Source organism: Triticum aestivum, chromosome 6A, assembly GCF_018294505.1.
Source record: "Triticum aestivum cultivar Chinese Spring chromosome 6A, IWGSC CS RefSeq v2.1, whole genome shotgun sequence".
Taxonomy (NCBI): domain Eukaryota; kingdom Viridiplantae; phylum Streptophyta; class Magnoliopsida; order Poales; family Poaceae; genus Triticum; species Triticum aestivum.
In genome coordinates, this window is record NC_057809.1 from 606,696,276 (window position 1) to 606,721,203 (window position 24,928).

Consider the following 24,928-nt stretch of genomic DNA (forward strand, 5'->3'; position numbering starts at 1 on the left):
CAGAGTAAGACTTCGTATTCCCACATTTAGGGCATGGACAACACATAAAACCATTCTGCTTGTTTGCCTCAGCCACTTCGAGAAAATGATGCACGCCCTTAATGTACTCGGAGGTGTGTCTGTCACCGTACATCCATTGCCGGTTCATCTGCGTGCATTATATATAATTGAGTGTGTCAAAAACCATTACAGAACATCATGAATAGATAATTAAGTGACCAAATTAATAGAAGTTCATCATCACATTAAAACCAAAGTACATACATAGTTCTCATCTAACAACATATAGCTCTCCAGAGCATCTAATTAATTAAACCATACATTGAAACTATGTAAAACATTTCAATGCGAAAACAAATGCGATCATAATCGCAACCAAGGTAACAATTGATCCAACGGCATAATGATACCAAGCCTCAGTATGAATGGCATATTTTCTAATCTTTCTAATCTTCAAGCGCATTGCATCCATCTTGATCTTATGATCATCGACGATATCCGCAACATGCAACTCCAATATCATCTTCTCCTCCTCAATTTTTTTTATTTTTTGCTTCAAGAAATTGTTTTCTTCTTCAACTAAATTTAACCTCTCGACAATAGGGTCGGTTGGAATTTCCGGTTCACATACCTCCTAGATAAATAAAATCTATGTCATGTTGGTCGGCATAATTTTCATAAACAATAAATGAACCAATAGTTATAAAGATAATATATACCACATCCGAATCATAGACAGGACGAGGGCCGACGGGGGCGGATACCAAAACCATAGCACTATATAATAACAAGCAATAAAATTAGACAAGTATCATCTAAAGTAAGAATTTCTTTCTTTCAGAAGGAAGATAAGAACAAGAGGCTCACCACGGTGGTGCCGGCGACGAGATCGGCGCGGGTGATCGACGGCGGTGAAGACGGGAATGGGACGTGACGGGCCGCTAAACCTAGACAAATCTCGAGGAAAATGGAGCTCTGAGGTCGAGCTTCGAGAGGAGAAAGCTTAACTAGTGTGGCTCGGGCATTTCATTGAACACCTCATGCGCATAGAAGGTGAGCAAGAGCACCACAAAGCCCCCCCTCGCCGGCCAGAGAAAAACAGAGCACTCACTGGAGTGCTCTGCTCGCGGGCGAGGGGTATATATAGGCACCTCATTGGTCCCGGTTGGTGGCATGAACCGGGACTAAAGGGCAGCCTGTAGTCCCGGTTCAAGCCTCCAACCGGGACCAATGGTGGTGGGCCAGGAGCCAGGCCCATTGGTCCCGGTTCGTCCCACCAACCGGGACCAATGGCCCACGTGGCCCGGCCGGCCCCCTGGGCTCACGAACCGGGTCCAATGCCCCATGGGTCCCAGTTCTGGACTGAACCGGGACTAATGGGCTGAGCCGGCCTGAACCAAAGCCTCCTTTTCTATTAGTGAGAGGCAATCTACAAATGATGGTTTGACGCAGAGGGTATAGTTGTGCAGTGACGCGATCGATTTCCTAGCTAAACGCATGTACCTGCTGGGATCGTGGAAAGTGGTGGCGACATCACACAATTGACTTCGACGAGCTCCGGGGTGAAAACCTGGGTATGGCTGATTTGTTATACCTGGCAATGGCGATGTTTTGCATCGTTACCTTGTTGAAGGCATTGGTCGGATATGCTCAGACTGATTCTTTGAGGTGAAAACGTAGAATTTGGCCTCTGATGGCTGGATCTGGCTGACTAAGGCATAGCCTAGTGATGGGAAGGGGTTGATGCCTTCCCACCCACCCAGGTTCAAGGCATGGTACTTATAATTTGGGTTTGTTGCACCAATTATACTGTAGGGGTTCCCTTACAGTCTTTCTATAAAAAAAACAGCGGCGCTCGAGCGACGTTCCCTTCCTGAAGGCGTTGTTGTTGAAGAATCTTGATGTCCTTGTGGTGTCATAAGATGATTGGTGCGGATAAGGTCATTATTGTATTTTGTTGACCGCAGATGATTGTTTGGTTTTTTTTCTCCCTTAGGCATAGCTTTGGTCATATATGACTTTGCTATTTGCCGACATGTTTTTGTGTGTGTGTGTCGGTATTGGTTGTGTGTATTCTAGCTATGCAGAGGCCGGGTATGTACTCGTTGTGTTTGTATTCACTTGATGTTTCATTTTGAGTCAATAAAATCCACCTTTTATCCAGAAAAAAATCAAAGGGCAATAGATTGAAAGAGAATGATGTAGGAATGTGGAAGGCGATCAACGACAACTTGGATGGAAAGATCTACTAGAGGGGTGAATGGTGTTTGTTGAAAAAGAGGAAGATGCTTGTGCTTGTGGTCTCGCGGAATATCACACACAACATGCACGTTTATGATTTAAAAAAAAACTTAAGGAACGCTTACATTCATTTGTTGGCCGTGGCAACGGTACTGAGCTAGTTATATGTAGGATTTGTTTGAAGCAAACAAACAGCAGTAGTACATAGGTTTACGCCGCGCATGCAATCATGCCACGATTAACAAGTTCTTAAATGAAACGCTGCACGCAAAACAGCGAGAGGACTCAAGTTATCGATCTCTTTGTAGACTGTTGTCGCAAAATGAAATTGGAGAAGAAATCATGAACACGCACGCGTCTGCCCAGTCCACACCGTCCCTCGTTCCCCGGGGAAGCATGGATCTTTGCATTCAGAGATCCAATCTTTTCACGAGTCCACTCTCAAAAAAGTTTCTCGGGTAGTGCAGTCAAACAGTAGTCTCGGGGGGAGATGTAGAACAGGTGTGCTGGGTTGTCAGCCTGTGCGGCATGACGGACATGCCAGCACGCTTCTACACGGCGGGCTCAGCAGTCTGCCTTGTCTAATCACTAGGCAGTAGGTGCCCAGTTGCAATACATGTGGCCACGGCATGGTCTGTGTACGACAGAAAAGTCATTTTTTTTAATGCTAAACGGAAACCACCAATGTCTACACCGCAGCATGACCATCTCATAAACCGGGAGGGAGGGGGTAGAATATCTGAAAACGGTGAGCTGACTAACAATCTCAGCCGGGGGGAGCACCTTCGTTTAATAAGGTTTGTTTTCAAAATACTAGTAGTAACAAACACTGCCAAAGTACCGCCGTTTAATGACTTTGTTTCCAAAATACTAACAAAAACAGCCAGAGTAACGCCGTTTAACGAGCAATGACAAAGCAGAGCAATTCGTTTGCTTGTCATTCCAGTAGTAATTACATGAAGTTATTTGCTTTTTACAGTGAAATAAAAAAAGATGCTGTACATGCTTCAAGTTCCTCTATTTTTCGAGCAAACTTTCCAAGTCAGTCAAGCAATCCTTCTTTATTTCCTTTTGAGGATGACGCTCAATTGTTTTAGAGTTTGTTATTACTTACTGGAACAGCTCATCTTTCTAATATTCAAGCCTTCTTTTGATGTTGATAGGCGTGGGGCAGTCTCTTTTCTCTTATTTCACAATAATAACAGGTATGTGTATATACTCCCTCCGTCCGGAAAAACATGTCCTTCAAATGAATGTATCTAGCACCAAATTAGTGATACATACATTTGAGGAACAAGTTTGTGACAGGCTTTTTTGGACGGAGGAAGTACTAGCTAGCGCTTACAAGCATAGGATACTCAAAGGGTAAGTTGAGATTATGAAGTCCTTTAGACCATCAACTGGGAAGATTGGTTTGATTTCATCTTTCAAATGCATAGCAACATGTCAGCCAATAATTCTCATCAGCCTACATACATTCATTGGCTGATAAATAGATTGATCCGCACGTCCATAATAAAATAGAAATGGAAAAACCACACTATTTCTCCAAAAACATATGCATCGTCCCAGGAACGAGCAAAACAAACAACAACCGCAGCAGCTCGATCATGCCCTTCAAAGAGGCAATCACCAAGGGGAAACACTGCTTCTAATTCCAATAAGTACTGAAGATTGCAGCAAAGAGGATCCGCTCTTCACTCGTGGGGGTGACCAATTAAATAGGGATTTTCCTAGACAGCCCAGAAAGCTCATCACCCATCAGGGAGCCGGAAAGATCAATCAACACCTTCTGATGCAGACCGTATGTCGGCGTCCTAGTCCTTGGCATCAAGCAGAATCATGGTGATATCCATGGTTGCACCTCATAGAAACTGTCCTGACAAACATCAAATGACCACAACTCAGTTGGTTATCAACAAGAACAAGGGATTTGCACGCAAATCAACCAAAATAAGGTTATTCATGAATGGTCCTAATTAGGAACAAACCATGAGGACCAAATTGACATGGCTTAGACGACATGTTTAGTATTACTAATCCATAAGTTGGCGATATTCTCATAGTTACATCAAACATTTCCAGTTAGCATTGCAGTAATCTTACTCTGACAAATCTAACCACATCACAACCCAAAAAGAGATGATCGACAGTTTCTTGCTCACAGAAAAATGAACTTGTATCAGATAAATGTTGTCTTTTTGATATAGGTTATCTAAGGGGTATATGAAGCTTCCAAACAAAAGTTATGTAAACTGGAGTAATCCCCCAAGAGTTGATAATTGCATATAAATATTGAGTTGAATAAATGTCAGATGCAGGAAGTTCATACTGACCTCTTCTTCAGTCAACACCAAACAGGAGACAATTTGATCGATATGATAACACATATCCATCATCCAATATCACATCTACATGTGGCGTGTATCGACTTCCCCTCCCTCAGCCTGTGACTTGCCGGTTTTTTCCCATTCAGCTTTGATCTCCTGTGACATTAAAAAAACCGCCGAGTCAGGTCTCTCTAGTGAGCAGAACACAGAACACAGACAAAATATATAAGCAAGAAAAGATCCATGGCTCTAAGCATCTGTGCATGGTAGATAAACACTAAAAGCCATTCTACACTTGGTAATATAATAGCAGCTGGGATAAGTACAAATGTATCAGCAATTAGAAGAACTGGAGCCGTGCAAGGTAAATAAACACACACTTGTCAAACTATAATAGCAGCTATCCACAACAACAGTACATGTAGCTTAAGCTGCCATAATATTGACCAAACCAGGATTTAAAAACAAAATCTATGCTCTGGAACTCATTCAACAAGAGAACATCCCTCGTCATCGTCTAAGAAATAACAACAAATTGCACATCATCTACACTACACATCTATGACTGGTAAAAGGCCTATACATTGAATACTTCGTCCGTCCTATATATAAGATGTTATTAATATACATTGATTGTAATAACTATATATAAGATGTTATTACAATACAATGATTGTAATAACATCTTATATAAGATGCTACTACAGTACACTGATGTAATAACATCTCATATAAGATGCTACTACAGTACACTGATGTAATAACATCTTATATTACGGGACAGATGAAGTACCATTTAGTCGTAAGTTCCAGTACTGCACTTTTTCCTCAAACTCTAGATACCAGTAGATAAAGCCAAGGGTTGTAGTATCATGTTCTTGACAGTTAGGACCTGAACCTAAACCATGCTGGGTTGGGTTAGTACTTATAAGTTATTGCCAAATCTATGAGCAGGTACTTTAGTTTACGTAAGAGCGCCAATAAGTATCTCAGGAAAACTTATATCACATCTATGACTAAAATCTAAATGGATAAGCCAAAAGCAAAAGAACAAAACATGACGCTATTCTTCTCGATCTGTAATGACCTAGGATGACTGGAACAAGATTTTCACAACAGTTGAAGTATCAAATCAAAGATAATCTCAAGACACAATCAGTTATTCTACATGTACATGAATTATTATCATGGCAAAGCAATCTGCAGTCATGCCGGATCTAGTCCAAAGAACATATCAAGAATCTGACTAGTACAAGATTTCCTCGACAGTCCACCACAAAACTAACACACCTAAAAGGCTAGCATATCATCACAACGCAAAACCAGGGTATGAACAGGAGATCAACGCCGAACAAAATCACCACAAAGATCAACCACGGCTCGAGGCCAACACAGACAGCAGCCATAGCTCAAACCATCACACGACAGCAGGAAGCCTCGAGCGTGATGAGGGGAAACAGAGGACTTACCCATCAGACTTGTAGACGATGCCGAACATCACACGGCAGGAGGAGCCAAAATAACAGAAGCCGGAGGAGAGGCTCAAGGGGCCCACAGAGCCTCCAACCACACGAGCACATGAGGCCACGGCCAGCATCACCACATCCATTGACACTGTGCACCCTGCATACACGTGATCATATTGTTATCTTCACTGCGCAAAGCACAAACATATGGGAGCAAGTTCGTTCCAGTGCCACAATTCTTCCTCAAACTCTAGCAACCAGGAGATAAAACCAAGTGCAGTATCATATTCTTGACAGTTAAAGCCTAAACCAAAACCATGGTGGTGCCAAATCTAAGAGCAGCTATATGTAAATAACAAATGTATTTGAAATCACTGTACGGACTCTCAGGAACACATATAGCATATCTATTGACTAAAAACAAAATGGATAAAACACAACCGAAGACAAAACATGATGCTAACCAGCACGTAACTAACAGATACCAATTTCATTTACAAGAAAGATCGTCACAATAACATAATTGTGGTGGCCCGAATACCACTATCACAGATCCGATCACTAAATCATCGGCTTGATGACCAGCACAACAGTCACCAACAGCTCGATCGCCAGCATAAAACAAGAAAACTTGATAACTTCTATTGTTTTGTTACTTATTGATCAAAAGGAGCCACACTTATTCACATATCTTTCAGGTACTACGAAAAAGAAATGTATATGACCTTTATTCATTTTAGGGCACATATAGCATGAGAGGGAATAGAGGAGAGGAACCAACAGCATACCCAAGTTCACGCTGGTAGTCTTCTCATTCGGGATCGCTCCACCATCTGGAAGATCAAGCTTCAAGCGATGGCTGCTGCGGGTCAACGGTCTCCAGTATCCCCACCAGTTCCTCCAGCACCATCCTCACCATGAAGTCAGGTCCTGGGTGGACAGGAACAACATTAATTAATGACCGAGTAATAAGGTAACAAAATGATTATGATGATAGAGAGCAACACATAAAGGACAATTATGCCAATCAGCATTTATTTTGCTGGGTATTTAGGGTTTGCAAAACAGCGAGCTATACATGAACATAATATCTATGAACAGGCATCTACTACTACAGGAGCTTCATTTATGTTGACAAGCTCCTAGAGAGGAGCTTATTTATGTTTACAAGCTCAAGACACAAGCAATTTGTTATCATACATGTACATGAATTATTATCATGGCAATGCAATCTGCAGTCATGCTGGATCTAGTCCAAAGAACATATCAAGAAACTGACTAGTGCAATTTGATTTCCTTGACAGTCTTGTTCCAGTAACCGCACCTAACAAGCTAGCATATCATCAACACCAAAAACCAGAGTATGAACAGGAGGTCAACGCCGAACATAATCACCACAAAGATCAACTACGACTCGATGGCCTACACAGGCAGTAGCCATGGCTCGAACCATCACACTGCGGCAGGAGACCCGAGCGTGATAGAGGGGAAATAGAGGACTTACCCATCAGAGTTGTAGACGATGCCACATAACAGAAACCGAAGGAGAGGCTCAAGGGAGGGGCCACAGAGCCTCCAGCCGCACGAGCACATGAGGCCACGGCCAGCATCAGCACATCCATTGACGTGCACCCTGTATACATGAGATCATATTGTTATCTTCACTATGAAAAGCACAAACATATGGCAGCAAGTTCTTCCAGTACCACAGTTCTTCATCTAACTCTGGCAACCAGGAGATGCAGTATTATATATATTCTTGACAGTTAAAGCCTAAAACAAAACCATGGTGGTGCAAAATCTAAGAGCAACTATATGTAAATAATAACAAGTGTATATGAACTGCACTGTACAGACTCTCAGGAACACATATAGCATATCTATTGACTAAAATCAAAATGGATAAAACACAACCAAAGACCAAACATGATGCTAACCAGCACAGAACTAAAGGAGACTAATTTCATTTACAAGAAAGATAATCACAATCACATAATTGTGGTGGCCGGAAGACCACTACCACAGATTCAACCCCTAAATCATCGGCTCGATGACCGGAAGGCAGTCGCCAACAGCTCGATGGCCAGCATAAAACAATAAAAAGTTGATAACTTTTATTGTTTCGATACTTATTCATCAAAAAGAGTCACACTTATTCACATATCTTCAAGTACTATAAAACTGAAATGTATATGACCATTATTCATTTCAGGGCACACAGAGCATCAGAGGGAGCAGAGGAGAGGAGCCAGCGGCTAACCTAAGTTCACACTGGCAGTCTTCTCGTTCGCGATCACTCCGCCCTCTCGAAGATCAAACTTCAAGTGATGGCGACTGCGGGTTCACGGTCTCCAGTATCCCCTCCAGTTCCTGCAGCACCATTCTTACCATGTCAGGTCCTGGGTGGATAGGAACAACATTAATTAATGGCCAAGTAATAAGGTAACAGAATGATGATGATGATAGAGAGCAACACATGAGGACAATATATTCCAGGCAACATTTATTTTGCTGGATATTTAGAGTTTGCAATACAGTGAGCTATATATGAACAGAATAGCTAATGAACAGGCATGTACTCCTACAGGAGCATCGCTTCTGTTGACAAGCTCCTAGAGAGGACCTCACAAAAAATATTCAATTATCAGGGGATGGGATCACTTATTTTTAAATTCTAAGACTGCATATCAAAAAACATGGCCATCAAAAAGTTCAGGTACTTGATATACCAAAAAAGGGCAGCCCGGTGCACGTAGCTCCTGCTTGCGCGGGGTCCGGGGAAGGGTCCGACCACTTTGGGTCTACAGTATGCAGCCTTTCCATACATTTCTGCAAGAGGCTGTTTCCAGGACTTGAACCCGTGACCTCATGATTACAAGGCAATAGCTTTATTGCTGCACCAAGGCTCCCCTTCGTACTTGATATACCATTACCAAGGAAATCATTTGGACAAAAAAGGCACACAAGGTTGGATTCAGGCACTTGTTGATCAACTAAAGATTCATTTAACCATAAACCTCTCTTAAGTCTTACTGGGAGACAAGCAATAGTACCAAATGTAAGAATCCCATCACGCGTGGACTCCAAATGAATCACGGAGGATACTACTGACAAGTGAGATCAAATATTACATTACCCAAGTCAGATCAATTTATCTCTATACATGGGGAGTTCCATACATGCTAGCATATTATCTAATATCCAATGACTCTGCGGCCACACATTCATACAAGAACAGACACGGGATAGCATGTTTATATTTTTTCTACTGTGCTTTCATTTTTTTTGTCAATGATGAATTGATGATGTATCGCTAACCAATACCATCAGATTAAAGCACTAAATCATACTTGTATATAGAACCATCATAAATCATCCTCAAACTAACAATGTGGTAATCGGATTTCAAATTCACACGACAACCAACTAAAGGTATGTTGTTGGGGGAAATTCAGAATGCAGTGGGGTACAGCATGTACACAAGTTAGGATCCAGACATTTGTTGGCCAAAAAGATTCATTTAACCATAGAACTCCCCTAGGTCAAACTGGGAAACATGCCAAGTGTACAATGTAAGATTAGTGTAGTAATCAAACCTAATGATGAATCACCAAGGCCAAAACAGAGAAGAGGGACTAAATATTACCCAAATCAAGTCAAATTAACCTATATACCTGAGGGGTACTCTCCAGCCATCCTAGCTCATTTATCTAAAATGATCAATATGTGTATGGTAGTCTAGTCGAATTGGGGCCCGACGGTCTGCATCAAGGATCACACGAGACATTCATGGTAAGACTAGAGACAAACAAAAGAATCGTTCTTTACTGTGGATTCAAAGCATCCGCACTGACAAACCAGCCATGGTGACATGATGGTTCCGTACTGCTTGTAAAGGAGGATGCAGAGCTTAAGGCTGACGCTCTTGTCGACGCTGGGCTTCTCAACCATATAATCTGAGCCATACACAATCAAAGAACAAGATAAGCACATGAGCACCAGACAAAGAAAACCAGATATGCATCTCTCCCTGCAGACTGACTGATAATATGTACTTGATGCAAACAGACGGGACAGGAGTAAGAAGAAAATGTACTCTCCAGGACAAACGAAAGCTTTTAGAGGGCACATGTTTGCTAGGAGTCATATAGACAAGGTGCCAAGCATTGATTTCAGGTACCTCTGGGCTGACTAAAAAGGTCATGAGCATTTCTTAATTTCAGTCGACTAAAGAAGTACCAGTACTACTAGCACAACCTCAAGTCCTCATCCAAAGGGGATTTGGACCTGAATCAATTCTGAAATCCTAAAACCGCCAAAGACCTACAGAAAAGTCACATAATTTCACTCTCTACAGTGGAGCTACAGGAGAAAATTCATTTATAAGGGCAACAGGTTGAATAAAATTAGCACAAGGTAATAATGTCATGACATTGAAGGAAGCCCCCAAAAATACTAAGGTAACTGATATGAACAAGACTTACCCTGATGGACATGTCAAGCGTGTAAGACACCAGGCTATAATTTGATTTGAATCGGATTAATTATGACCACTTACAGGAAAAAGCAAGTAGGAGTATAGGAGATCTATATAAGCTTCTCCAAAAGAAAAATTACAAGAATGCGGAGGCCGCAGGAGCACCACCACAGAGTTGGGCCGTAACTCATTTGCCAGTACAACAACCGGCCAGAGCTCCATGTTCGGACCATCTCAGGTCACAGGGAAAGAGGGAGGACACCAGGGCCTCACCAGAATTGAGGAAGAGACCGAGGTCGTGGCCGAGGAAGAGGTAGTCCACCAATCCATAGTAGCCAAACAATAATTTTGATGTTTTTTGCACAAAGTTGATCAGCCAAAAAAGCCGCATATATACGTCACTACCAATCTTAAGTAAGAATTTTGCTTCTTGACCCTCCACAGATATACTTCAACTTTCTATGAGTGCTACTACAGCATAAAAAAAATCCTAGTTATACCATTTCTACTCTAGTATATACGTCAACAATTGGGTTACCAGATTAAGCAATGCCCTTGCTCCTTACCGGAGAAGAACTTGAAGGATGTTGGCACGCTCCGGCAATGTTCTTCATGTAGAGTCCCGGGTCGATGATGACCGGCTTCGCCATCTGAAACCTACACGTACAGATTCACAATGACATCAGTGACCATTCAGCCACAGCGAGCGAATAATCGTAGTTCAGGGCTAGGAAACACCTTCCTTCAATCCAATTAATGTTTCTCCGTGTGGACATGAAGTTGAGATCATGTGGCAGCTTGGAGAAGACATGGACCAGATCTGCAGCATGCAAGCTGGTCACTGATTATAGAATCATCATAGCATGTCAATCAGTAGAGGAGCGGCCACTAATTTGTTAAAGCCCTCTTTAAGATTAACTAACACTGAACTGAAAAGGATTCAGTCATAGTGTGAAGTGCCAGAATGAGTAGTTGTGAGACAGCAATTACATGAAATAGAAATGGTTTTTTGAGATGAAAGAACTCAAGTTTTAAAGACTTGATCCAGTTGCATGCATACCTATACAAATCCTCCCACTAAAATGAGCAACCAAAGATGGACAAGTTTATCATTTTCCCTTTGCAAAAAAAAGTATCTCTTATACTGTGGCATAAATGTATAATCAAGACCACTATTGCAAGAAGCAAAAATACTTATTTACACAAGGCCATACATAAGTAAAATCCAACTTGCCGCTACAGATGATATCTCGCTGGATATACAGATGAGCGTCTCCAAAGGCAAAATAACAAGATTATGATGGCCAGAAGACTACCACCACAGAACCGAGCCCTAACTCATTGGCTAACACCACAACCAGCCACTGCTTGATGGTCGGACCATCTCAGGGTACAGGGAGAGAGGGAGGAGACCAGGGACTCACCAGAACTGAGGAAGAGGCTGAGGTAGTGGCCGAGGAAGAGGTAGTCCACCATACCTGAGTAGCCGAACAATAAATTTGATAATTCTTTGAAGAGACCTACACATAAAGCACAAAGTTGATCAGCCAGAAAAGTCACAGATATATGTCACTGCCAAGCTAAGGAAAAAATTCTGCTTCTTGTCCCTCCTGATTCATACAGCTCACATGCAAACTCAGACGATGACCATAAGCATGACCATGCTTTGACTTTCTATGAGTGCTACTACATCGTCAAACCATAACCAGATGACCGCATAACCATGCTTTGACTTTCTATGAGTGCTACTACGGCATCAAACCAAAACTAGATGAAGGTGGCAGAGAAACAATAAGAAGAAGATAGTGAAGTGCAGCTGGCACTTACTTTCACTCATATGAGCTTGGTTTCAGAAATATATCATTGTTCCACGAAACTAAACAATCATCACCAATATTGCTGATCCAGCAACGGGCCAAGAACAGAGATACACTAGAGAGACACTACTACACTAAAGTAGTAGTGCACTAAAGCATGAACACTAGACTAGAACGTGGCAGTGAGGTGTGATAACTTATTTATAGAAACATGAAAAGAGCATTATCATAGCTTGTAAGGTAGTAACTAGGCTAGAGCTAGCTGATAGCACATTGCACAGTGTAAACCACAGCGGAAACAAGCAGCGACGGGCAGTATTTGACCATTTGCTACTCAACCAGGCACAGCTCAAGCATGAAGAAGGAAACTAACTCTAGCTGTGATTTATAACATGCATATGGCATTGTGTCAGCCGCAAATGCAAAATGTTATTGCTTTGCATTTTGCTGTTTAAATACGGAAGCACTAATCAGAATTCGGAAGGTTACAATGCTTCACCTGCTTGTCAGAATCAGCAGCCTTCAGAAACCTTCTCATGATAACATATGGTGTTGCTACAGACATGTTGAACTCCAAAGTGTTTAGGATCGACTTTTCCTGCTGAAACAGAAGGTTCACCCGTATTAGTATGGAACAAATAATAGCCAATAGGCCACTAAAACACAGTAGAAGATGAAGAAAACATTCACAAGATTAAAATTATCACTTCGACCATGGTGTACTGATGAGGTAACTAGAAAGGATCAAAGAATTTTTGACTTTTAAAATTTTAACATCTTCTTTTGCTTAACGTTAACAACGATTTTTAAAAGGGAACACATAGGGAACTTCTGTCATGGTGTACTGATGAGATAAGTAGGTAACCAGAACCATTGAGCATTATGAGCATACAATATTGAATGATAACCATTTCCATGGTTGGTCCTTTTGTACAACTGCAATTCATAACTTACCACTAGATCTTCAACAAGTGGAACTGGGACTTCCTCATATTTGCAAGCAAGGAGCATAGCTGTCACTCCAATTAACTGCAACTTCTTCCTTGGCACCACTTGTTTTTCCAAGAATCTGTCTATTATGTTCATGATAAGAAAGAGTGTTCATCCATCAACTCAAACCTATAAAATAAAATATGGACGCATCAAGCGGCAACTAAAATATGACGAGTCCCAAACACGGTTGTTTCAAATAAGTACAATCCATAGGATACAAAAGGTTCAGGGCAAGCCTTTCTGAAGCTAGAACAACAGTTTGGCTTCGTTCAATCCCTTGAGCAATGAAATCCCTTTTAACGCCGCAAAAAACCAACGGTATTTTAATCGCATACCCTACAAACATATGTCAAATGCCTAAGAAATGCAACAGATAATATCGGTCCTAGTATTGTCTATATATCCGGCCAAAACTCCAGCTGCTCTGGTGCCATTTTGTCTTGCAAGTGTTTTCATCAGTTCAGCAACGTACTTTTTTTATTTAATTTGTGAGCAATTATCAGTACTAGGATACGTGTGAAGCAAATTTAGTAAATCCTCTTCAGTTCCTATTTTGGTAATGGACATATCATTTACAGGCGACACACTACATTGATGATCAACTGATGTGAGGAAACAAATTAGAAGCTTTTTCTGTCGAAAGGAGACAGAAAAATACACTTGTTACTCACCACTTCATTGTCCTTTTGGTGATTACACAGTATCATCCGGTTCTCCAATGTAGGATAACCATCGTGCAATGGCATGTAACAATTGTGATGTAAGCAGATAATAACTGCATGATTACACAGTATCATCCCGTTCCAGTGTAAGATGACTATCGTGCAATGGCATGTGGTAGGTCTGATGTATACGGATAATGAGAGTTTAAGAAGACACTTCATCACGTTGAGAGAGGAACTCTATTATGCAAGGGTACACTTCATTGACAGCCTGCACGATAGCAGAGAGCATTGTATAATAATCAAAGACTGAACTTGACCCGTTAATTACGTACATATGCACACATACCTTCCACCCTCCAACCAGGTCATAATGTGCATAATGAGGGCCTTAGGTTTGCCAAAAACCTTATAGGTGATAAGATGTTGAGGAATTGGTTTCACGGTTTCTGCAAATACAACAAATTCAACTGTTACATGTATATCTTCAGGCGAAATTAAGAAGCAACTCATAATCAAACAATGACAGTGTTAGGTCATGGCCCAATGGCACAGCACCAAGCTAGGATTCGTCCCCATGAATCACTATTCACCTGATAAGTATCCCGTGGACAGTACAGTGACCAATCAATTCAGGAAACAAGTATAGCAGGTTATATATTTAGTAAGGATATCTGTTAGGAAAGTGCTGGGTGAATAGGAAGATAAGGATACTGTTCGTTAAGTTACGATTGTATTCTTAGGCATCAAGTAGACTCTTCCCTACAAGGGTACAACCCCATATGGATGATCCAACTAATGAATAAGCCGGCAAAGATCTAATCCCTGTCTCCAGTCTTATCTCCTCATCCCCAGCACCATGGCTGGCCAACCCTCTATCCTCAGAGCAGTACCCAAACCATGTCACATTAATGTCTTGGGAGTTAGGACTGTACCTACCTTAAGCACATGACAGATAGTTTATGTATATTGTGTAAGACCACCGTCCACTTGTGCAAGGTGGTATATTCTGAACACGCCATGGAGCCTTGCTGGCCCTAGGCTCCTAAGCCTGTGAGCTTAGTCCCAGTCCCGACCCAAAAAATTGTTTAATGTAAAAGAGAAACATGCAGATCCTTCTACCTCAATGAGCCAATCTATCAGAACTTCTCTTTTCATTTAAATCTTCTTGAGTGGACATGTCACCATGACACACAAAGCTCATTTCCTGCATAAAACCATATTGGTATAGGTAATAATGAAAAGTTAAGGAGCCCAAAACCTTCAGGGCATACACAACAGGAGAAAGAGTATTGCTACCAGCCAATGAGCATGAATTGCTATCAGCTGTCATAAAAAACTGTTCTCCATGTTGATTATGGTTTGCATCAAGAAAATCACAATTTTATTATGAATGCATACGGTTGATTTATGTGGTTCAAAGGTAATGTATTTGATCTAAGACACGATTATGAGAAAGTGAAATCAATGTCACTTTTTAGCTTCACAATTTGACCCAAGATGAACCTTCCAGTACTACACGGGCAAGAAGACCATAACCAAATCCCTATCTTCGGATCAACTAGCCCCGTTGTCCCTTGGTGCCATAACAGTCACTAAAACCAAAGGTTTTAATATTTATATCCACACTAGTCGCTCACAGTGCTACAACAATAGAGTTATCATTTAATGTGTACTGATTACAGGATCCTGGTCAAATTCATTTATTTTCTTTGCATGGGCCTACCTTTATTCATTCAAGCATAATGACTGCAAGGTACCTTCGCATTTCATAGAAAATCTGGCATTTATTTTCACAAAATGCGGATGCACATTATGTTACACTGATGGATAAAAGATCACGTCATTTTCTCTGTAAAACTTGTAAATCTCCTCAACGTACTCAGTTGCTGCCAGGGGATTCCCGAGTCGGCGCTGTCAATATCCATGAGGGATACATCCTCCACGATATCCTCGTGCTCGGTCTCATCCTGCAGTACCAAATATAGCCATAAGCGAGCCATCCCCTACCGATAAATTATATAAATACACACCATGTCATCGTCGGTGCCAATGATGCCACTGGGGATGGGTTCATCCTGGGGATTAACTCCAGGTGCTGCTGCATCAACTTCGGTGGGTAGGTGGTCAGGCTGTCTTCTGTTCTCCAAGGTGGCAAAAAAATTCCTGAGTTAGCAGTGACATCAAAGAAAGGCAACTAGTCCACTGTGAACATGAGCACGATGCCAATGTCTATAAACTATGATAGAGCAGAGCAGTGATAAGTTGGAAAAAAATATCTTGGGTGGGAGTGACCTTGTGTCATTGCAAACACATGTCACATATTCTTCCCTGACATGAAGAGCATTGTTCTGACGGTATCTCATCTCGTGCGGATCAGTTACACACATACACCACTTGTCAAGAGAAGAAACAGTGAACCAAAATCACAATGTCCCTCTAAAAGTTCTGACATCCACAGACTAGAATATTTCAGTTAAAGAACTCTCTCTTTGTCTGAACTAAAATGTTTTTTTCAGTTAAATCAAACTGAAAAGTACAACCATCCACAATAAAGAAGCCAGGAACATTTTATTAATTTGGTTAAAGAATCCATCCACACCAAATAAGCTACAGGGATGTAAAAAACCTTAGAAAAAGAAAGCTCTTTATCTGAACCAACAGTTAAACCGCATGAGAGATTACATAACGAGTAACACTTATGGTGTCATGGAATTTTAAACAATAAGCAGTCTCACTTGGATGTAATCTAGCATAAGTGATTTGATTCCTTAAAATGATCGTATCATTACATTTATCAAACACTAAGCCTTTTGATACTTGCCTGCAATCATGCAAATAGAAGCGGTATTTCTCTAATGAAATACATGAGCATGCTCCCATATTCTTGAATGAAATACTTGACGGCGGCCAAATCGAAACGAACAGAAGGGGGGAGAGGCGAGAGAGGTCGTCACCTTGGCGCAACAGGGGAAGCTTCATGGTGGTGATGTTGAGCACCATGGCCCTTGAACCAGCAGCAGGTTCTCCTTGGTCCCCTTGACCAGACCAGATCGGACCAGATGGCACAAACCACACGAATCAGATCAGACCGTGGTCTTCCTCCGCCTTGCTGGACAGCTGACATGGTCTTCTTCCGCCTCGCCGGACTGCCGCCGCCGTGTTTCTCCATGTCAAACTCATCTTCTTCCACCCAAGGCCGAAATCATCCTCCTACCCATAACCAATCATTCTCACTCCATTCTTCTCTGCAAGATCGTCCGATGTGTGTTCTTGGATCATGTACAATGTATATACGTTCTTAAATCATGTCCCTTGTGTGTTTTCTTCCCTGCAAACCAGATTCATCAAGCTCATTAAACTGCACTACACTTTGGAAAGAGCAGAGATCACTGCTGTAGACTGAAAAGAATAGACACTGGACTTTATGACTTGCAGACCGTACAGAACTGAGATCAACCCATAGTAAGAATAGACATTTAGGAAGATGTTATTTTATTCTTGTCTAGGAAGCACACACTGCACTTTGTCTAAGAATGAGAGATCTGATCCTGATCTATAAAAGTATGATGATTTTCATAGTACTACTTCAGTAGAGAGTAAATCGGAGCACCAAACAAATAATACCTCTGATCCAAAATAAGTACCGCAGTTTTGAACTGGGGTTGGTTCAAAACCGTGACACTTATTATGGATCGGACGTAGTAGCACATATGCCCTATAACTCCAATCCCCAAATCTGGTACTAACGCCAAACTGCAACTACAATTTATCTACAGCTCATTCTTTCGACAACTATAATACGGCTGTGACTAGTTTGTAAAATATCTAGTAAATAATCGTATTTTGACAATAGAAAATACTACTACAGTACAGTACTTGCATTACCATGTGGTTCATTTTGCTGAGACTTGAATCCACATTTGTTACTGCAAAAGATTGAACTGGGGGAGGGATATCTCTTGTAACTTGTTTTGCTAGATTAGTTGCATTTGAAGATGATACTCCTTCCTAAAAATGAGATTGCCATATCTTGTTCAGTATTGACCTAGCATGCTAAAGTTAAACAGCATCAAAATCATGACCTTACCAACCTGCTTTCTGGTGTTGTTTAGTCATAGTTACCATATCATGAAATTTTACCGTTGTTGGGGGTAAGATGGGGCAATCTGGTGCTGGTGATAGAAGAGGAACTCAGGAGCACTCACCATTAATGTTTGTTGCCGAGGCCAAACTGCATCGCCGCTGGTGACGGTGGAGACAAGAGGTGGCTGAGCCTACACGCCGCCACCTTGGGCTCGAAGTTGGTCACCGCCTCCTCACCGCTGCAGTCGAGCAAGCACCGCTGCAGTCGTAAGGCATGACCATCTATTCAATCACACAAACACAGGGAAGGAGATCATCAGGAAACATCATCATGGTACAAAAACAGAATGAGCATTTATATATCGAAAAATCCGAACAACCGAAGATTCGACCTTGCAGAACAAAAATAAGCGTCGGCCAGCTGGCCGGAAGGGCAATTGCTAGTGCTAGAGTTGGGACATTACTAGACAGTACAATTATAACGATCAATTCAACTGTACAAATCGATTGGCCAGCTCATAACTGACAGGAAGAGTGGGTCCTTGGAATTTACCAATACTAGCTGGAAGAGCAGCATTGCGTAAGTCCTTAGTAGAAGTAGACACTATTATCTAGTCAAACAAAACTAGCAAAAAAGATCCCCAACTCTGTCCTATATTATTGTCCATGCACAATATAACCAACTAGCTCAAAGCAGGTAGACCAAATCAAGGCACAAAAAACCATACATGGGTTGTGTAGCATTCACATACACTCCAGTAGAGCAAATGGCTAAAGCTAAGGGCTGACCAAAATGTGAAGCCAAACAAATTTATATGGGCAGACACAATGCGTTAGTGCATTCAAGGGCGATCTGATCTGACAATAGAAGAGTGCAGAGGGAGTCCTCTTCTCCGGTTAGAAAAAACGTGATGTGTACAATGGATGCACACACACACACACACACAGTTTGCTCAGTTTCAGTCATCCAAAACTGAACCAAAACATGATAACACACAAACTGAACATCTCATTTGACTAACCCATCTAATTCACACATGACCATTTAGTGGAAGCAACCAGGAGATAAAACCAAGTGCAGTATCATATTCTTGACAGTTAAAGCCTAAACCAAAACCATGGTGGTGCCAAATCTAAGAGCAAGTAAACAACGAAAGTTGGACTGAATCAAAAAAGTAGAGTATAGAAGCTACACAAATCTACACTAGAATATGAACAAGGAACACCTGAAACTAATACAAGTCTAAACTAGCTATATATTGTTCCACAATGAGTTCTAACAGTCATTCCATTTCATTGTCACTTGTTGAGGTTACACACGTACAAACAGAGCAAAGAAGTAGTAAAAATCAGTGGGTCTGGAAGCAAGCAGCTAAGAACTAGAAATTAGTTCAAATCAAAGTCAACTAAACAACGGTTGCTGAATGACACAAGTTAGTCCAATTCGAGAAATAAAGTATACAGGCTATACAAGTGTACACTGGAAATTGAACAGGGGACACCTGAAACTATACAAGTCTGTATACACTAAGATATTGTTCCACTGTGAGTTATATTATATGATATGCTCGTTCCCTTGCCTTGCAAGGAATATGTAGGCCGCTTGTTGAGGTTACATACATACAAACAGAGCAGCATATAGGTAGTGAAAAACAATCAGAGATCCAGCGGCCCTGCTCTACATGCTCAGAGAAAGTGATAGAAGAGGAACTCAGGAGCACTCACCATTAATGTTTGTAGCCGAGGCCGAACTGCGCCTCGCTGGTGACGGTGGAGACAAGAGGTGGCTGAGCCTACACGCCGCCACCTTGCGCTCGAAGTTGGTCACCGCCTCTTCACCGCTGCAGTCGAGCGAGCACTGCTGCAGTCATAAAACATGACCATCTATTCAATCACATAACACAAGGAAGGAGCTCATCAGAAACATCATCCATGGTACAAAAACAGAATGAGCATTTATATATCAAAAAATCCAGATAACTGAAGATTCGACCTTGCAAAACAAAAATAAGCATCGGCCGGCTGGCCGGAAGGGCAATTGCTAGTGCTAGAGTTGGGACATTACTAGACAGTACAATTATAATGATCAGTTCAACTGTACAAGTCGATTGGTCAGCTCATAACTGATAGGAAGAGTGGGTCCTTGGAATTTACCAATATTAGCTGGAAGAGCAGCATTGTGTAAGTCCTGAGTAGAAGTACACACTATTATCCAGTCAAACAAAACTACCAAAAAAAAAAGATCCCCAACTCTGTCCTATATTATTGTCCATGCACAATATAACCAATTAGCTAAAGTAGGTAGACCAAATCAAGGCACAAAAAATTATCCATGGGTTGTGTAGCATTCACATACACTCCAGTAGAGCAAATGGCTAAAGCTAAGGGCTGACCAAAATGTTAAGCCAGATTAATTTATATGGGCAGACACAATGCGTTAGTGCATTCAAGGGCGATCTGATTTGACAATAGAAGAGTGCAGAGGGAGTTCTCTTCTCCGGTTAGAAAAAACATGATGTGTACACAGTTTGCTACAGTTTCAGTCATCCAAAACTGAACCAGAACATGATACACACAAAACTGAACATCTCATTTGACTAACCCATCTAATTCACATGACCATTTAGTGGAAGCAAACATAAAATAATTTCATTTGCATATGCAAGCAAATAGCATTACAAGACACTGATCTGGTCAATCTGCAATCCCTAGTATGAGACACGAAAAGCTCCAATTTGTGAGCCAAATAAGTACTGAACCTAACAGATGGATTGATACATTGTACTACTAATTAGATATTGTTCCACTGAGTTATATTATATCATATGATACGCTCGTTCCATTGCCTTGTAAGGATTATCTAGGCCGCTTGTTGACGTTACTACACTTACAGAGCAGCATACAAGTAGTGAAAAGCAATCAGAGATCCAACGGACCTCCTCTACGTGCTCAGAGAAAGTGATAGAAGAGGAACTCAGGAGCACTCACCTTTAATGCTTGTAGCCAAGGCCGAACCACGCCGTCGCCAGTGACAGTGGAGACAAGAGGTGGCTGAACCTACACGCCATCTTGGGTTCGAAGTTGGTCACCGCTGCAGTTGAGCGAGCGCAGCCTTGTCGTGAGACCTAACCATCCATTCAATCACACGGCACAGGGAATGAAGGAAATTATCAGCAAACATCATCCATGGAACAAAAACAGAACGGTCATTCATGCATGGAACAATCCAAGCAACCCAAGATTCGACCTTTGAAAACAAAAATAAGTGCAAGCCGGCTGGCCGGAAGGGCGATTGCTAGTGCTAGCGTTGGGAGATGACTAGACAGTACAATTATAAGTAGCGATCAGTTGGACTGTACAAGTCAATTGGTCAGCTCATAACTGACTGGAAGAGTTTGCTCCAGGTTTAGTCATCCAAAACTTGCACCAAAACGTGATACGCACAAAACTGAACATCTCCAGTTTTAGTCATCCAAAACTGAACCAAAACATGCTTACACACAAAACTGAACATCTCCAGTATCAGTCATCCAAAACTGAACCGAAACATGATGCACACAAAACTGAACATCTCCAGTTTTAGTCATCCAAAACTGAACCAAAACGTTATACACACAAAACTGAATATCTAATTTGACTAACCCATCAAATTCACATGACCATTTATTCAGTGAAGGCAAACGGTAAATAATTTCATTTGTGAAAGCAAGTGAAAAGCATTACAAGGCACTGTCTTGGTCAATCTGCAATCCGTAATAGGCAGCAGACAGAAAAGGCTCCAACTTGTGAACCAAATAAATACTCAACCTAACAGATGGATTGATATTCTACCAATCTGCGCACGCTTTTTTTCTCCCCTTTCCAATTCTGCCTGCTCATGTTTATTTCAGAGAGAGAGGGAGAGAGATGATCCTAACAGAGAGAGGAGATGGGTACCTTCCTCTCCCTTCCATGTCGGCACTAGCAGGCTGGGAGCAGCTACACGGAATGGAACTGCATCATCGCCGTCCTCCCCCTTCTCCATGGCCCCCTTCACGCAGGCAGATGGAAGCAAGCGCATCAGATGCGGAGATGGAGAAACCTGAAGTAGACAAGGGGATTCATACCATACCCGTGTCGATGTCGATGTTGCTGTTCTTGGGGCCGCCCGCGGTCTAGGGTTTCGGGTCGGAGATCCTCGGAGAAGAAGCAGACGGAGGACTCCTCTGCTGCGTGGTTGTGGGGAAGGAACAGAACACCATGGCGGCGTCCCGAGAGAGAAGCTCGGCGCCTAGTTGTGGGACCGGACCTCCCCTGTGTGCCAGCTCGACGACGGCGCAGATCTTCTCGGCTCGCTCGGGGCCTTCTCATGGAGAGAAGAGAAGGTGGGAGGGAGGGCGGCGGCGGTGAGATTGGGGAAACGGAGGGCGGCGGCGGGATTTGGGAATGGGAAGAGGCGGAGGAGATTGCGTTCGTGGGGTGGGATTTTCAATTTCGTGCTTTGAACGAAAAAATTCGTCTTGGGCGCTCGCAAAAGCCAAAAGGAGCGACCGCGGGAGGTGCCTAAGACCAACAACCCCGCGTCCTTGCAGTTCGCGCAAAACAGCTTTTGTAGGCTAGCTCAGGCTGGTACAGATACAGTCCCCTCAAACGAAGTATATTCGTGAAATATGTTTTTTTACGGGTCGGCTATGCGGGATTTGCTTTTTGCGCCGCTGCATCCCGTATATCATCAGCCCGCAAATATCAAATCCAACATAATTCAACGATCAAAAACAAACTGAATTATTCGAATCAAACATAATACAATAATCATCTGCATTACAAATAATTATTCAAATCACCGTAGTAAACTTAAATAATGCAATACAAAACTTGTTATGAATACAAATACAAATGAATACAAAAATTAGTCACTGTCCAGCCCTTTGTCAATGGTGTTCAATGAGATCTTCCTGAAGTTGAAAGTGTGTGTCTGCATTTTCAATCTCCTTGTATGTCTGAAGAAAAGCTCTAATGCGGTTTGGGTCTCTAGCTGGTTTGACACGGCTACCCACATTGTGGTAAAAGAATTCTAAGTTCATTCATCTCTCATCTTCAAGAATCATATTGTGCAGGATAACACAGCATGTCATGATGTTCTTCAAGGTTTTCTTATCCCAAAAACGAGCAGGACCACGGACAATGGCAAACTTAAATTGCAAAACATTGAATGCTCTTTCAATGTCTTTTCAGACTGCCTCTTGCACCCTTGCAAATTCACAATGTTTTTTGTTTTGGGTTCTCTGATGCTCTTGACAAATGTGCACCAAGAAGAGTATATATCATCTGCAAGATAATACCTCTTTGTGTATTCATGCCCATTGATAGTGTAGTTGCAAGCAGGAGCATCACCACTAGTAAGCCTAGCAAACAAATGAGACTGTTGCAACACACTGATATCATTGAAAGAGCCCGGCATACCAAAAAAAGCAATGCCAAATCCATAAATCCTCGGATGCTACGGCCTCTAGCACAATTATTGCATCACGAGACTTGCCACAATACATTTCTTGCAAGCCTTGGGGCAATTTTTTCAATTCTAATGCATACAATCAATGCTACCTAGCATGCCAGGCCAACCTCTCCTCTCATTAGCTGCCATCAATTTCTTTGTGTCATCTTCATTGGGTGCCCAAAGATACTCAGGACCAAAGACACGAACGATCACTTTCGCAAATCTACGCACAGAATTGATAATCCCCAAGTGCAAGGAATCATCGTAGCACTTTCCAAAGATGGAAGTGATAAGTATGGAGTGTCGAACCCACAAGGAGCTAAAGGTAAGATCAATATTCTCTCAAGCCCTATCTGCCACTGATACGACTCTACGTGCACCGAACGTTTACTTCCAACTAGCAACGAGAAATAAAACTATGTTGTGGGTATGAAGAGGATAACTTTGCATGGTAACGGAGAGCTAAAACATAAAAGTAAGTGTTGTTATCATAAAGTTAGAATATATTACTTAGTATTGTAATAGCGAGTGTGGAATAATGGTGGATCGGTGTGCGGAATTGTCCTAGGCAATTGTTAACAAGACCTGTAATCACTATTGAAGTTTTATATGAGGGAAAGGCATAAGCTAACATACTTTCTCTACTTGGATCATATGCACTTATGATTGGAACTCTAGCAAGCATCCGCAACTACTAAAGATCATTAAGGTAAAACCCAACCATAGCATTAAAGCATCAAGTCCTCTTTATTCCCATACGCAACAATCCCTCTTACTCGGGTTTAAGCTTCTGTCACTCTAGCAACCCACTATAAGCGAATCATGAACGTATTGCAACACCCTACAGCGGGAATCCCTCACGCTTGCGCGACACGAAGGGCACCATAGGACAGCATCAAAGTAAAACATACAACTCATACCACTCTAGATCATCAATCAACCCAAAGACAAAAGATATCTACTCAAAACATCATATGATGACAACACATCATTGGATCATAATATGTGGCATAAAGCACCATGTTCAAGTAGGGGATTACAGCGATGTGCGGGAGAGTGAACCGCGTAAAAGAGATGATGATGGTGATGTTGATGAAGACGATCACCGTGGCGATGATTCCCCTCCCGATGGCACTCCGGCGCCACCGGAAGAGAGGAGGAGAGGTCCTCCCCCTTGTGCTTCCTCCTCCATGGCCTCCACCTTCTGGTCCTTGGCCTTCATGGTGATGAAGACCCCTCTGGGATACTCCTCCATGGCCACCGGTGATGATGGCCCCTCCGGCAGGGTGCCGGAGAGGGCCCCGATTGGTTTTTCGTGGCTACAGAGGCTTGCGGCGGCGGAACTTCTGATCCAATCTCCCTCTGGAAGTTTTAGGTCAC

The 24,928-nt window shown here is 42.1% G+C and overlaps 1 long non-coding RNA gene and 1 pseudogene across 1 annotated transcript; both read right to left on the bottom strand.

The window, feature by feature from the left end:
- Window positions 1-3,632: 3,632 nt before the first annotated feature.
- Window positions 3,633-9,671, bottom strand: LOC123128965 (uncharacterized). Its single transcript, XR_006463545.1, has 7 exons — window positions 8,767-9,671; window positions 8,298-8,407; window positions 7,542-7,670; window positions 6,826-6,967; window positions 6,041-6,194; window positions 4,578-4,727; window positions 3,633-4,120 (listed from the first exon to the last, which is right to left on the bottom strand). It is a non-coding gene; the product is annotated as an uncharacterized lncRNA (long non-coding RNA).
- Window positions 9,672-12,589: 2,918 nt separating this feature from the next.
- On the bottom strand, window positions 12,590-17,953 carry LOC123128964 (cyclin-B2-1-like; annotated as a pseudogene).
- Between the last annotated feature and the right edge of the window lie 6,975 nt (window positions 17,954-24,928).